Here is a 16,343-nt window from a genome sequence, read left to right as displayed (position 1 = left end):
TTTGTCCATGAAGCTGACACTCTAGCAGATATGTTTATTTCTAGAGGTTATCCTAGAGTTTTGGTGGAAGCTATTCAATCAGAAATCTAACAGAAAAGGACTACACGTTTTTATCCTCCACTGCTGCCTGTATCTGGTAAAAACATGCCTTTACTAGTTACTGACAGGGTTTTAAATACACAAAGGGATTCAAGGATATCTTTTATTACTACCTTTACCCCTGAGTGTTTATATACATAAGATCCTGGAGACTCACTGGCAGGTTTTTAGTGTCTTCAGTGCATTTAAAAAATATATAACAATGGTTTTAGGATGGTTTACAGAAGGGGAAGATGTTTCAAAGAAATACTGTTAGCAGCAGGTTGTGACAACAATATATCTACTTCCAGAAGGAAAGGCACTCAAACCCACTTTCATTGTAATTGTAACACTAAGGCTATTGTCTACCTGGCTCTTTGTAAATCTTGCAATTGTTTTTATATAGGGAAGATACAAAGAAAGTTCAGAGAGCAGGTCTATGAGCACATAGTAGATATTAAGAAGGGTAGTTATAAAAACTTCAGTGGACTCCAAGTAAGGAAACTGTGTGTGAGTGTGTGTGTGTCTGTGTGTGTGTGTGTGTGTGTGTGTGTGTGTGTGTGTGTGTGTGTGTGTGTGTGAAATTCTAAAGTCCATAGCCACCACCACTTATGGGTTTTGCCCAGGTTTGTTTGTGCTAAGAGGTTGCGAGCTTTGGTGAGAAGTGAGAAATGAATTCACTAAATGATTGCCATTAAGTTTCAGTCTTCCTATTTTTCCAGAAGCTGCTGATTTGGCATAGTGGTATGTCGCTATGACTGTAGTGCATAGGGTCCTGGGTTCAAGACTTGTCAATTAAATGCATGGTGGTAGCAAAACATGTTATTCTAGCAACTTTACAAAATTATACAAGCAATGTTAAAAATGTATCCCTGGTAAGTCCCTAGCCACCTCCTCTTGTGAGCTTTGTCCAGTTTTTTTGTGCTAAGAGTTGACAGCTATGGCGAGAAGTGATAAATTAATTTGTATTCCCCCATTATTGGCTTTGTTTGTCCAGCTTTGTTGTGCTAAGAGGTTGAGAGCTATGGTTAGAAGTGAGAAATTAATTCACTAAATGATAGCCATTAAGTTTCAGTCTTCCTAGCTTTCATGAAGCTGCTGATTTGGCATACTGGTATGTTGCACTGACCCTAGAGCATAGGGTCTTGGGTTCAAGACATGCCAGTGAATTGCATGGTGGTAACACAGCATTTTATTCTAGTAAATTTACAAAATTATACAAGCAATATTTAAAATGTGTCCCTGGTTTTTTACCTTTTGCCCGCCCCCCAAAAAAAATAAAATTGAAAATAAGTGTGAGAAGCTGTGCAAGATGCTTATGGCTTACACTACTGTCATTCTATTTATACTGTGGGTGTGGAAGTAGACTTTTATGATGGAAATGTTCTGAATTGGGCAGTTTTGTCATTATTGGTTCATGTATTTTGTTGCATTGTCTACAATGCAGTCTACAGGAAAAATGTTCAAACAATAAATTTAAAATGTGCTCTGCCTAAAAAGTGTGCTGTATTATACAAGGAATATAATGTAATAAAGTCAGGAAGGTGTATCAAAGAAAAGAACACATGTAAGTTTTTGGTTTTGTGCAAGGGGCCAATGATTTCAAAACAGCCCACAGGTAATCTTTATCCTCCACTGGCCAGATGCATTTTCTTTGGATGTGGTGTGGGTTTCAATGCTGTTTCAAAGAATGCGAGTTTTAAGGGCAGAGAAGTTTTAATGCCAAGTCTATTTTCATTGTGGGACAGTATTGCTTTGTTTACCAGATGCCTATTAGTGTTTGTGCATTGCTGTGTTGTAAAATGTAAAAATAAAATCCAAATAATCAATGTAGAGTAAAGCAGTATGCACACATTAGTGTTTATGGAAAATGGGGTGAAATAGCCAGGTAATGGGACATTGGAATGGCTGCAGGGGGACTCTGGTGCCCTGTTTTGGTTGTCTGTTCTTCAGTTTACATTTGAAAGTTGGTATCCCACAATTCCATTAGAGTGGGTGGGGTTATGTAATTATGTATGCAAATTAGATGTTAATCAGCGTACAGATTTGTACCTATTTTTCATGGGCCTTGTCCAGACTTTTGATGTTTCCAGGTTGAGAGGTATGATCCCAGTGGATATGAAAGTAACATGTAGGGTTAAAAATACTAGCCACAGGTACCTTCCAAAGGCCAACTAAGGATATCTTGGGGATGTCACAGACATCAGCATCCAGGGTACTCCACAGTTCCTGGATGCCATGTCAGCACATGCCAGTGAGCACATATATTTCCTCAACACCTGTGAGGGTTTGACCAGCAATATGCATCTCTTCCACCAAATAGTAGAATACCCTGAGGTAGAGGGTGCTATAGACTGCACGCACATACACATCAAAGCCCCCCCCCGGCAAGCAGGGTAGGGTCTACAAAAACCGCAAGGGCTTCCCCTTCATCAACTGCCAGGTCATGTGTGATGCCCAGGGCATTATTTTAAATGTGTGTGCTGGCAGCCCTGGAAGCTATCACGACTCCCACATCTGGCATATGACACAGCTGTACCAGAAATTTGCCAGTGAAGACATCCTATATGGCCACGTAGCGGAGGATGCTGGCTACGCACTGGAGCCGTGGCTGATGACACCCATCAGAAATGCACACAAACCCGATCAAGAATTCCATAATGAGGCACATGCACAAACCAGAATCATAACAGAGCATGTGTTTGGGATGCTCAAGTCACGGTTCTGGTGCCTGGACATATCCCATGGAGACTTGCAGTACTCTCCAGCTGCATGTACATAAATTGTCATTGTATGTGCCACACTACACAATATGATCCTGCAGAAGCATGGGCCAGGGCCACACAGCTCCCCACTATTGCCAAGGCCATCACAGGCACAGAGGGACTCGGAGGAGGAGCAAACTGAGGCTGCCCATGTGGGAAGAATGAGGCATGCCCAGTATGCCCAGGCTTTGGCAAAGAGGCAATGCATAGCACATTCACTGACATGGTAGGGACCCAGGGATAGTAAAAGGGATGCCAAACATGACACTACCTGTGCTTTACCATGTATAGGGAGTGTACTATGTGCATCTGACATAGTCTGCCCTCCAGCACCATCCTCAATACTGGCACAGCCACAAGGTAAGTCACTCTTCCTGTCAATTGCTGAATGGAGTAGTAGGTTCTGCTAGTTGTATCTATGGTATGGATGTGAGCATAAAAAGGAATTGGGTGGCTGAATGGGATGACAGCAGATAGTGGACACCTATATGGGCAGCATGAAATCCATAACAAATACTTGTGTCAACAAAGTAGGCAGTACTAGACAGGGTGACAAATCCCACTTCAGTACATGTGGTGGCCCAAATGTGTGTCCATAGGACACATACATGGATGTTAGTGAAGCTCACATACCCAACACCAGCCTCAGCCAGCAGGACATGTGTAGATGACCATAAAGAAAGGCTGTGATAAGGCCTCCAATTGATGGCAATGCTGAACAGCCCCCCTGAAGACCTACACAGACAGACTACAACAGATCTGCCAGTTGTATGTTAGTTCTGGAGGGTAAGAAGTCTGAAACTGAAATGTAGGTCAATAAAACCTAAGATCTGTACTCTACTGATATGCCTCTAGTCTGCATGATAGGTCAGATTACAAAACAAAATGGAAGCCATCAGAGTACCTGAAATACCAGTACAATCATAGCAAATGTTTACAGTTGTCAGGTGTGCCCCCCCCCCACAATCCTATGTAGAAATGCAGTAACATAAACATGTGGGTTTAATAACAGTGGAGCACAGATTACCTGAGCTGGCCCAATTTACAGGATAGATTGTTGCACGTGTACAATATGCAGGGGTCAGTGTGTTAGGTTGTTGTGTGTTCTATATTGTGTGGAAGTGGTCAGCATGTCGGCATGGAGGTTTGTGTCTTGGTTTCTTATGGACAGTACTGTAGATGACAGGGCCATGTTTTGAGAACTGCAGTGCCAACCACAATGCATCCCAGCAATACCCAATTCAGCAGTCATCCATAATCACTGTCCAGATGTCAATATTTGTCACCATCTGAAAGATGGACATGCCATGAATGTAGGCACAGACATACATACAGTACACAGGTTGAAGTACCCTAGACAGGGTACATAAAATGTAACTGTCAACTGCACACAACTTTGGAATTGTACATACAGGTTAGCAGTACATTAGTTGTCTGTGTAGTATGGAATACTGATGTAGTCTGGCCAATCACTGGCAGACCACAAAAGACAGAGATATGAAGTAATGACAGACTGCCTATGTCCCTGCACAAGGCAGCACAAGGGGAATGTCCCAGGTATGTCTGTGAGTCAGCTGCAAGAAGCTTCCAAATCACACATGTACTCAGCTCACCCCACCATCAGCCACAGGTTTATCACACATCATATCCCTGCTGTTGGGAATGAGTACAGTATGACCCCCACTTCTGTATAGGAATACCCACAGAATGCAGCATGTTGAAGAGCTGTCCCATGCAGGTGTGCCCCTAGCTGTAAGCAGCACCCTGCCAGCATCCAGAACAATGGATTAATATGGACAGGAACTGTTGCCATTAACACTTTGCACACTTACCCTGTCACCCCAGGGGAATCCAGTGGCTCACAGCCTGGGAATGTAGGAGTAACAGAATGCTCTGGCCTGCTACAGATGGCCTGCATCACTACCAAATGCCCTACAGTCCTCTGTCAAAGGCCTGTGCCTCACCCATACTGCCAATGTATGTTATCTCATGGGGTTCCAACTAACAACATAACACAGTTCAGAGAACACAAATGCAAGGCCATGTTGACAAATCCCAGTAGCATGCCTACCATGTCCTACTGCATGAACTGTGGACCAACCTCTAAATACTGCTGGGATGAAGGGACAACTATAGGGATATTTCTTAGATATTGTTCGCGTAATGTTAGGAAGAGGATAGAATAACAGAATGGGGGGTGTAAAAGCATGGACGTCATGGAGTGTGTGAAGTCTGAAACTCTGAGGTGTGTCCATACTACGCTTGATTGCAAGTCCAGTAATGGGTGGCTAAAAGCCTTCTCATAAACCACAATGTGAAGGGGAACTGACCAGATATATGAGCCCTGTCTCTGGGTTACCTGGGTGAATCTGTACAGCTAAGAGGTATGGCCACAGCAGCATATGGCCATTCTGTTATATCGATATATGTACAAGCAGGGGATCCTCAGCCACTGCAGTACCAAGGTGTTGGACCATTACACAGACCCATCAGCAAGTGGCTGCAGCTACCCAGCCAGAATGACATGAGTGTGCAAGAATATGTAGGTTGCAGACCATAACACTGGACAGAGCTTCATTCATCTTGTATTTCCCAAGAAATAACTATGAGCAAATAAGTATATCTGTCAGTAGTTGATGGCATAATACAACACAGTGTAAAACAGTACATATGTCTGAATATCTCTGCTAACACCAACCATGTAACATAAGCAGCACAGACACAATAGTTACAGTATCCCACTATCTTTAGCCCATTGTGACTCCGTATTGTCAACCTATCTACAGATATCCTGCAGAAACAGGTCACTGACAAAGTTTGCAGATGACTGCAAACTAGTAGCCATAGTCAAGTCCCCAAATGATGTGGACATCCTACAGAAGGGCCTCACTGAGACAGATGTCTGGTGTTAGAGCCATGGCCTCAAGCTCAATGCCAAAAAGTGCAGTGTCATCCCCTTTGGTAAAAACTCTGTACCCATGAACTACCACATAGGCAGCAATCTACTTAACACCGAATGCGTGATCAGAGACCTTGGGACCCAGGTGGACAGTAGTCTCTCCTTTGATAGTCACATCGCCACAGTAGTCAGGAAGTCCTTCTACGTAGCACACCTCATCATAAAAGGGTTCTCATCCAGGAAAAAAGAGGTCATTGTTCATCTCTACTCGTTACTCATTAGACCCATTATAGAGTACAATGCCCCTTTTGGAATGTACCTCACAAGACATCTGCAGCAGCTGGAAAGGCCACAGAAGTACCTCACCAAGAGGATTACTGGCCTCAAACAAATGCCCTACACTGCCAGCATCAAAAAACACCCAGCTTTACTCCGTAACATATCGCCTACTCCAAGGTGATCTCTGCCTAACATATAAAGCTATGTCAAACCCAGAGCTGTTGGACATGCTAGACCTAAAGAAATCCCAGTCCCTCCAAGCTACATGCTCTAGGGACCTAAACCTTGTCACCACAATAATCAGGACATGCTGGAGGGATTGATTCCTGTCCCAGAGACTTCCTATACTCTGGAACAAGCTACCCATCTATGTCAAGCAAAGTTCATCATTAGCACTCTTCAAGAAAAATCTTGATGAGTGGATGGGAAATAGGAAATACACCCCGGGGATCACTTCTGTGCCTCTGCTGGACAGTGGAACAGGAAAATAACTTTCTTGGGTGGCTTAAGCTATGGTACCTTGCTGGCTAGGCTTATGTAGGCCCTTGTGCCGATAGCCTAGTACCTACCTATGAACCTATGAACCTATGAACTAGCTGTAGGTGTAGAACACCAAATCATGGACTGGAGTACAACCTACCTGGAATGGATTCACACACTCAATACAGAAGGTCATACTGGGCATACTCCTACACTTAGAGAAATGAAGCCCATGTCTGACAACAACAGTGGACTATACATATCTGTCAGTCACAGATGTCTGTGCACACACACCACATTGCACACCATTCATGCTTTGCACACACATTGGATAGGAATACTCACACATATCCAAGGCCTACACACTATAACATGTCAAACATACACACACAGAGATGTGGGGTAGAGAGAGGCAGACAGTGACATTTTGAAAATATAGAGTATATTTTAGTGCATTTATTAAAACTGCATTTGCCTTAGTATTGCTACAACTCAAGTGCTCTAGGTTGCACTACATCTGAATTGTTTTAGTGTGTTTTAGATGCTTTTCTGTATATATAGACGTTTCTGTATATGTAGACTAGCTACTTATTCTACTGTATTACTGCCTCTTAAATCGTTTTTCAGTTGTGCACTTGCCTTGCTTCATTCAAAAAGTTTTAAATTGCTAATTTTGTAGAATTTTAATTGTATTTACTGTTTAGGGCTACACACTCAAGTGTGTTAGCCTTTTCTGTGTTTATTTACTGTATTATTACATTGTTTAGCCTGTTTTTACCAAAAATAGAAAAAATAAATACTATCTTGTTTGCTCGTTTCCCACCTTTCCTAGCTAGTATAGTCCAGATCCCAGGCTGTGTTCAGAGCTATCCAGACCTTGCTGTGGTAGAGGGAAGTCCTACTGCTCACCAGTGGGAGTGATGAGCATTGTACTGCCTATCTAACACTTTAGGAGTGGTTTCTAGCTCTGAAATTGTAATTGTACTAGCTATTTTGGGCTGATTTCTATCCCTTTCAACTTTCTGGCTTAAAAGCGGGTGTGTTCGTGCATTTTTCACATTGTGCAGCACTGCTGGGCTACGGTTAAACTATTCCAGGTGCCAGAAAGTGTGCTCTTCAAATTTTCCCTTAGAACTAGCTGGTTTCTCAGTAGTCACACTAAAATCTGAACCCCTGTGACTAGCACTTGCTCTAGAACCTGCTGAAAAGAAATAGGAAGCAATAAACTGATAGAAGCACTCAGCTCTCCTTGGAGAAATTAATCATAGGCAATAAACAGCCTATAATTGCAAAGTACCTTGCAAATGTAAGGGAAAACAGCTCTTGTACTTTACAAAAAAAGCACCTAAACAGGCATGTCCAAGGGTCAGCTTCTGGTGATTTCTCCTGTCCACCTGGTGAATCTGGGCATACTGTGGCAATGCAGCAACTGCCTCATGTACACAGACAACCCTCTCCTCCTACCACCAAACACTACAACCTGTGAGAGATGCACTTATATAGCCAAACTGCAAACAAAGCTTTCTCCAGCCAAGATTGTGCTAGACAGTCAAGAGGAAAAGGTTAACACCTGCACTACAACTCAAGCAACACATAGCCCTTCAAAACCCAGGCCATCAACACCCACACATAGCAACACTAAAGCCACATATGTGGAGGCCCTTAACATTAACCTGCCCAAGCAACAAGGACCTCTGAAGCTGCAATGCAAACAAACACCAGTCACAACCAAAGTGACACATAGCTCACAACACCAGTGTGCCACACAACAACAGCCCCTAAGGCAAGACAATGTACCCAACATTTTAGTCATTGGTGACTCTATAGTCAGGCACATTGATATCCCACTCACCAGGCTGGGCAAGGAGAAAATTACAGTCAGCTGCCTGCCGGGTGCCAGGATCCACCACATAACACATTCAAGTCACTCCACAACATGTACAAATATGACTCTGTCATTGTCCATGTTGGAGTGAATGACATGAGATGTACCTCCATGGACTGCATGAAAAGAGACGGAAGAGCTCTCGGATCATGTGGCCCAGGCAGGTATGATGCTAGTCCTGAGTAGCATCTTGTCTTCACCCAGAATTATACCACAGTATAAGGACAAAATGATTGACTTCAACAATTGGCTAAGCTTCTGGTGTCATTCAAAGGGGATCCAGTACCTGTCTGCCTGGGACGACATGATCTACAAACCATGATGCTTTGCCAGAGATGGTCTGTACCTGTCACCCCCTTGCAAACCCTATAGTGCCTTTTTTAGGCAAGGTTCAAAGGACAAAACTGCCACCATAACAGATACAAGCATGCAAAATCTGAAGGTAATGCTACTCAATGCTAGAAGTCTAAACCTCAAAATGCACTCTCTCAAAGCACTACTAAAAATGGAGAACATCAATGTCTGTGAAGTAACAACTAAAACCTGGTTCAAGACTCCAGAGAGCACCCCTGCAATACCAGGCTTCAACTCTTTTCACACTTTTCGGCCACCAAACAAAGACCGAAACACTAAAGGTGGAGGAGTGTCCATATTCACCAAGGATATTCACACCTCCAGGCTAGTTGCCCAACACAATGCATCTGAAATTCTCCAGGTGCAACTAACACTAGGTAAGATTGCAATCCAAATTGTAGCTTGCTACAGATCCGCCACCATGCCCCAAGATTCTCACTACACCTTTCTAAACATACTGGAAAATATTAAGATACAACCAAAAACCCTAATACTGGGTGATTTCAACTACCCTGCCATTAACTGGGAAAACTACTCAGGTACCAACATCTTTTCCCAGTGGTTCCTGGAATTCATAATTTCCAATGCCCTGGATCATCTAATCCATTGTCCCAACAGGGGCTCCGATATCCTAGACCTGGTCATTACCAACATGGGAGATAGATGCTCCACACCAGTGGTCACCCCCTCATTGGTCAGGTCTGACCATAAGCAAATCAACCCTGACATCCACATCCCACTCCCACCCCCAGTAAGAAAACCACTGTAAAAAACTTCTCCAAAGCCAACTTCATTCTACTTAAGTCAGAAGTGACAAACTTCATGGCACCCATGCAGATGGGAGCTGAAAGTTCGACTGCTGAATCCTACACTAAGGCACCGTATGAGTACATCCACTCATGCATGAATCATGCCATCACAAAGAGAACCAAGATGCTCTCCTCCAAAAAAAGAAAGCCAATCTGGTGGTCCTCTGCCATAAACAAACTATACAACAGAAGGAAAAAACTGTTGCAGAAAACCCCAGGATGCGAAAAACTCCCTTACCAGCCTCAGTAAGAAGCTGAGATCCCTCATAAAATCCTCAAAAGCTAGTTTCGAAAATAAAATTGCCAACGATTCTAAGACAACCACAAGGCATTCTATAGTTATGTCAAGAATCTAAATGGCAATGCTCAGATCTGCTCTTAGCTACAATAGAATGGCATTAAATATACTGATCCCAAGGATATTGCCAATATCCTGGCAGATCGATTTAGTGCCAACTTCGCCCCCCTCTCACCCCCTAAAGGGCCCATCTCAATACTGAAATATTGCCAAATTCTGGTAATAACGTCCACACAGGTAAAAAACACACTCTCCAAAGCTAAGAATACAGCATCCACAGGACCAGACGACATTACAGGCTGTGTACTACATGAACTACAAAATTAACTGGCACCTCACCCAAGTGTCATGTTTAATCATTGCCTCATCTCAGGCTTTGTGCCCACTGAGTGGCGCACAGCTTCAGTTATCCCACTCCACAATTGGGGATCCACCTTAGATCCCAGGAACTACCGTCCCATCAGTCTGATGAGCCTGATCTGCAAGTGCATGGAACACATTATCGTGGAACTTATAAACAAAGACATTGACAACCTTCAAACACTTGAAACCACACAGTTTGGTTTCGTGAAGGGATGATCTTGTCTTCTGAACCTGATTGACTTCTTCGAATCAGTCTCCAGAGCTGTGGATAAGGGTAAGGTAGTCCACACAGCCTATCTGGACCTCACCAAGGCCTTTGACACCTTCCCCCACTCTGGAATCATAGATAAACTTACTAACCTGGGCATAAATCCCTACATCACTCAATGGGTTGCCAACTGACTTACTGACAGAACCCAGACTGTAAAAGTAGCCAACTCCAAATCCAGCTCCAGACAAGTGACAAGTGGAGTACCTCAGGGTTCAGTCCTGGGACCGCTCTTGTTCGGCATCTACTTCTCTGAAGTACAGGCCAACACCAAGGGACTCTGGTTAACAAAGTTCACAGATGACTGCAAACTGGGAGCCATTATTGAATCCCCAAATTATGTGGTTATTCTACAAAAGGGCCTTACAGAGACAGATGCTTGGTGCCAAAGCCATGGGCTTAAGCTTAATGCCAAGAAATGTAAAGTTATCCCCTTTGGGAAAAAACATGTACCCATGAATTACCACATAGGTGGCAGTACACTAAACACTGAAAGTGTGATGAGAGACTTAGGGAACAGGTGGTCAGTGGTCTCACCTTCGATAACCACATCACCACAACAGTCAGGAAATCCTTCTATGTGCCGCACCTCATCACTAAGGGCTTTTCATCCAGAAAAAATGAGGTCATTGTCTCACTGTACTCATCCCTCATTAGACCCATTATAGATTACAATGCCCCATTTGGTATGTACCTCACAAGACATCTGCAACATGTGGTAGGTCCGCAGAAATACCTCACTAAAAGAATCTCCGGCCTAAAGCAGATGCCCTATTCTGACTGTCTAAAAAATCTCCAGCTATACTCTGTGGCATATCGTCTACTCAGAGGTGATCTCTCCTTAACATACAAGGCCATGTCAAACCCTGAGCTGTTGGACATGCTCCACTTAAAGAAATCCCTCAGAGCCACATGCTCCAGGGATCTAATCCTTGTCATCACAATGAATAAAACATGCTGGAGGGATAGGTTCCTTACCCAGAGATTCCCCATACTCTGGAATAGACTGCCCGTACATGTCAAGCAGAGCGCCTCCTTGGCCCTCTTCAAAAGGAACCTTGACAATTGGATGGGAGATATGAAATTCAACCCAGGGATCATGTCAGTCAACCTGCTAGACAGGGGTCTGGGGAAGTAAATATTGTGGGAAAGTGGGAAGAAATATCCAGGGAATTGTTATGGCTAGGCTTGTATAGGCCCTAGGGTCGATAGCCTAGTACCAGCCTATGAACCTATGAGCCTATGACAGAGTGATTTCCATCATGAGGTCTGTCCTAGCCACCACACATCCAATTGGCCAATATCACATGATGTGCCGATGTCAATCACTGCAGACATTGCTTTTGGTAGCCCTTAGCCCTATAGTGTCTGTGGTGCTTATGATGACTGTGTAACATGATAGTACAACACAGTATTCATCTAGCATTTGCATACCCAGTCCTGTCAAATGTAAAGTTATCTGTGACTCAGTGTTGTGTATGTGTTTCTAGAGGAATGGTTTATGGCCCATTCACACACACTGCACTTCCCATTGCCCATGTTCGCACTCATGCTGATGTCAGTCAGCTTGGAATAACCATCTGGCCAAATCTCAGCCCCACAAGCTCTGTGGCACTTGCGATAACTGCGTAATGCTATAGTGTAACATACTAGTTAGGTAGGAGCACTAATCCCAGACATAGCAACTGTGAAATTCTGTGTGTGTGTGTGTGTGTGTGTGTGTGTGTGTGTGTGTGTGTGTGTGTGTGTGTGTGTGTGTGTAAATTAATGATTTTGAGGCCACTCACAATCACTACACCTCCCATTGCCCTACTTTAGCAAGCCTGCTGATGTCAGTCACCATGAAATACCCCTTTGGACAAAAGCCAGCCTCCTAAACTCTGCGGCACTTGCGATAACTGCGTAATGCTATAGTATAACATACTAGTTAGGTAGGAGTCATGGCCCCCATAAGGGGAGGCTGACAGGGCTGTTAGCCTGGGGGCCTGGGATATGGGGGGGCCCTGTGTGATTGGTCAAAAGATAAAAATATTTAAAACCTCTTTTTGAAATTTCTCAACCACTGAAAAGTTATACTTTAATTCATACAATTGAATCGTGAATTTCAAAAAAGGCCCATATCCATATTTTTTCAATTGTGGACATGGGGCCTTTTCAAAATTCATGATTCAATTATTATTATTATTATCAATGCGACAGAGTGGGTGGCATGAGCCTACCTCTATAACAGCTGTCCTTGTTACAGCACTGATATCACCACCAGGGCTTGTGAATTGCTTTGTCTTCTACATACTCCCATCTCTCTCCCTCCAGAAGAGGCAAGGCTAATTCCACCTGGCCAGCTCCAGCAGGTGCTCAAGTCACTAATCAAACTCAGTTTGCCAGAGTCACAGGCAGATCTTTATTCCTCTATGTGAGGAGTGCTGGGCATATTTTGCAGAACTCAACACACATTAATGGCTTCAGTTTTATTAATAACCATGTGCTGTTCTGCAGACAGAAACATATAATTGGGTTACAGTGTTTATTAACTGATAAATTAAAATGGTAACTCATTAAATCAGCATTGTGGTCTGCTGATGAGCTGATAGTGTTACCAGACTGGTTACCAAATATCTTACTATAGCAGTTATCACAGTGCAGCCCTTTTCTCTTTATACTAACTGGTTTCCCCAGGTTTCTGCATTACTTAATGCATTTATACTGTTTCATACATTGCTTGTATGTTCTGAAATATGTTATGCTTCACTGAATGATAGATCATAATGTTTCTGTATGGCTTTTCTCAAATGCAGTCACCTGTTTTATATTCTCTGATATTGTTAGATGTTTTGTGAAGTAGGTTCACACAGCACATCTACAGATGCCTCATGCCTCAGTACTGGTATCAGAGTACAGGACCTAATGCCACAGTTCCTTTAAATCAGATATAATAAAATAATGCTGTATACCTCAGTCTTCCTAAATCATTAATTCTGAGAAACATACTAATACAATGACAATAAGTACAGGGGATGATAAAGTCCAGATGTAAGACTTTGAATACCCTCCAATTACCTCTAAAAGCTTAAAAAATGCATTCAAATGCTCTGTGATCTTATAGTATAATGATTATGTTTCTAACACTTTTCTCATTTCACAACACATAACGTGGCACACAAAACAGACTACAAAGAAAAAATAATTCAAGCGGGATTGAGGTCCAAATAATAGGGTGCCACGATTACCAAGTGGCACCCCTTAATTTCCGAATTTCTCAGCTTTTTTTAAATTTTTTTCCCGGCTTTTTCTTTCAAACTGACATCATTGTGCAGAGGAGTGCACAGTGATGTCGACTTCATGAGCAGCCTGCCAGCCTATTGGAATTTGGCTCAGGGCTGCTCTGGGCTGAGTTTACTTTGTAAGCTTGCAACAGGATAGAGAATGAGATAGGGTCTAAAGAGAGAGGGACGGGACAGATGAGTCAGAAGCCAGAGCACTGAGCAGCTGATAGGACTGTGAAGCACATTACTGGATTTAACAGGTAAGAAAATAATGTACACACCACAATGTAGTCAGTACTAGAGAGTATTATTTATTTCATAGTAGGAATAAATCAGTGAATTGTGCCTCCACTGAAATTAGGCACTTGTTTGTATTTGTGTTGATGAAGCAATATGACTTTTTTATCTTTGTCTGCCTCTGTTCTGTTTTATTCTAATGGCCAGTAGGATATATATATATATATATATATATATATATATATATATATATATATATATATATATATATCTATCTATATATATATATATATATATATATATATATATATATATATATATATATATATATATATATATATATATATATATATATATATATATATATATATATATGTATATATATATATATATATATATATATATATATATATATGATAAAATATGTTATCTTCATGCTGGATTTAACTTAGCTGCATTTTCATGTTATTCTTTTTTAGGACATTTACCGGTTATTTTTGTGTCAAAACAAATAACGTTTTTTAATCCGAGTGCCCGACTGTTAAAAGTAGATGAATAACAGCTACTTTGAGTATGACTATTATTACTAGCTTATGTCGGGATAATGGATTACTTATTTTGAAGGTATGTGTTGCAGAACCCATGAATCTTCTTTTGTAGCTGTTAATGTGAAAAAATAAATAGCCATGCCATGCTTTGAATTTCTGGTCTGTGGATGTGTAGATTCTTATGCAAGATATGGCTGTCTGTGGCTGCGCACTGGTCGGGCTATGGCAGCAACTATTTTATTTAAGCATTAGTGTGTGTGTGTGTGTGTGTGTGTGTGTGTGTGTGTGTGTGTGTGTGTGTGTGTGTGTGTGTGTGTGTGTGTGTGTGTGTGTGAAGCTGCAGCTTTCTAATTCAAATGTTACACTCAGTAAGCAGAGTGGTTATGACAGCATCATGCCTCTCAACCTCTTAGAGTAAGAAATCTAGACAAAGCCATAAATAATGGGGGGTCAAAGGCCCAAAGATAAGGACAATTTTTGAACATTGTACTTACAATCTTAGAAAGTAGATAGAGCAACAAGGTGTGCTTTAATATTAATTTTCTGAAGGATATGAAGTCTGAAACTCAACTGATCTGACATTATTTTCTGACTTAATTCTTCAGTGATTTGCCAATGATTTGCTATAAAACCACAATTTTATGAAAAATGGACCAAACATATTATGCAGAAATCTGGTCATTATGCAAAAATCTGTACAGTTGAGGAGAGGTATGCGAGCAGCTATATCATTTAAGCATGCAACTCATACGGTGTGTGTGGTTCATTATTGGCAGCAGCTCAGCAGCTTTCTAATTCAAATGTTACACTCAGTAAGCAGAGTGATTATGGCAGTAGCTATTTTATTTAAGCATTAGTGCCTGGTTTTCAATTAATGTGAGTTTCAGGGGCAGAGAGGTTTTAATGCTAAGTCTATTTTCATTCTGAGACTGTATTGCTTTGTTTAATAGATGTCTGTTAGTGTTTATACTATAAAATGTAAAATAAATCTTAAAATAAATCCAAATAATCATTGTAGAAGTAAAGCAGTATGCACATTCCAGTGTTTATGGTAAATGGAGTGAAATAGCCAAGTAATGGGACATTGGAATGGCTGCAGGGGGACTCTGGTGCCATATTTTGGTTGTCTGTTCTTCAGTTTGTGTTTGAAAGTTGGTTTCCCACAATTCTATTGGAATAGGTAGGGTTACATAATCAGGTATGCAGATTTTATGTTAATTAGCGTACAGATTTGTACCTATTTTTCATGGGCATTTGTCCAGATTTTTGATGTTTTCAGGTTGAGAGGTATGTTCGTAATCGTAAGTAAATATTTTTGCTTTGCACCTGTCCTGTTCTTTACAGATATGTTCATTTTTAAAAAGTAATATAGATATTTTTGGCTTTTATTTTTTTTATATTAATTAACAAGTAAAAGTAAAGCCATGTCTGCTTCAAATTATAAACACAAGTCTGGCGCTCAGAAAAGGAAACTTAAATATGTTTAAGAAGCAAAAGCATTACGCGGTCGTCAATCAATAACAAAATTCTTTAAATATGGTGATATAAAGAATTTAGCGCATAGTACTAATCATGAAAATAGCAATTATGAGAATGCATAAATTCAAAAATCATTCAAAGAGGAAGTGACTGCCACTGTTGCAACTGTTGTAGAACAAAGAAATGAGAAACTTCAAGAAGAACTAACTGTGAAAGAACATGATACAGTCGATACGTCAGTTACACATAATTTCAAAACTTCTGATGTAAAATATGATGATCCTGGTACGTGGCCTCGAGTAATTTCAAATAACCTGTGGCAAGAAATAGTACAACTC

The sequence above is a fragment of the Protopterus annectens genome, chromosome 2.part0 (assembly GCF_019279795.1).
Source record: "Protopterus annectens isolate FY-2018-M chromosome 2.part0, PAN1.0, whole genome shotgun sequence".
In the NCBI taxonomy this organism is placed as follows: Eukaryota; Metazoa; Chordata; order Ceratodontiformes; family Protopteridae; genus Protopterus; species Protopterus annectens.
Note: the sequence above shows the minus strand (reverse complement) of the source record.